This window comes from Mastomys coucha, unplaced genomic scaffold, assembly GCF_008632895.1.
Source record: "Mastomys coucha isolate ucsf_1 unplaced genomic scaffold, UCSF_Mcou_1 pScaffold18, whole genome shotgun sequence".
In the NCBI taxonomy this organism is placed as follows: Eukaryota; Metazoa; Chordata; class Mammalia; order Rodentia; family Muridae; genus Mastomys; species Mastomys coucha.
Genome location: NW_022196900.1, coordinates 11,815,910 through 11,816,189, shown reverse-complemented (window position 1 = coordinate 11,816,189; position 280 = coordinate 11,815,910).

Genomic DNA, 280 nt, shown 5'->3' with positions numbered 1-280 from the left:
GGATGGTTTTAGCTCCTTTGTCAAAGATTAAGTGACCATAGGTGTGTGGGTTCATTTCTGGGTCTTCAGTTCGGTTCCACTGATCTACCTGCGTATCACTGTACAAATACCATGCAGTTTTTATCACAATTGCTCTGTAGTACAGCTTAAGGTCTGGGATTGTGATTCCACCAGAGGTTCCTTTATTGTTAAGAATAGTTTTAGCTATCCTCGGTCTTTTGTTGTTCCAGATGAATCTTCAAATTGCTCTTTCTAAGTCTGTGAAGAATTGAGTTGGAAT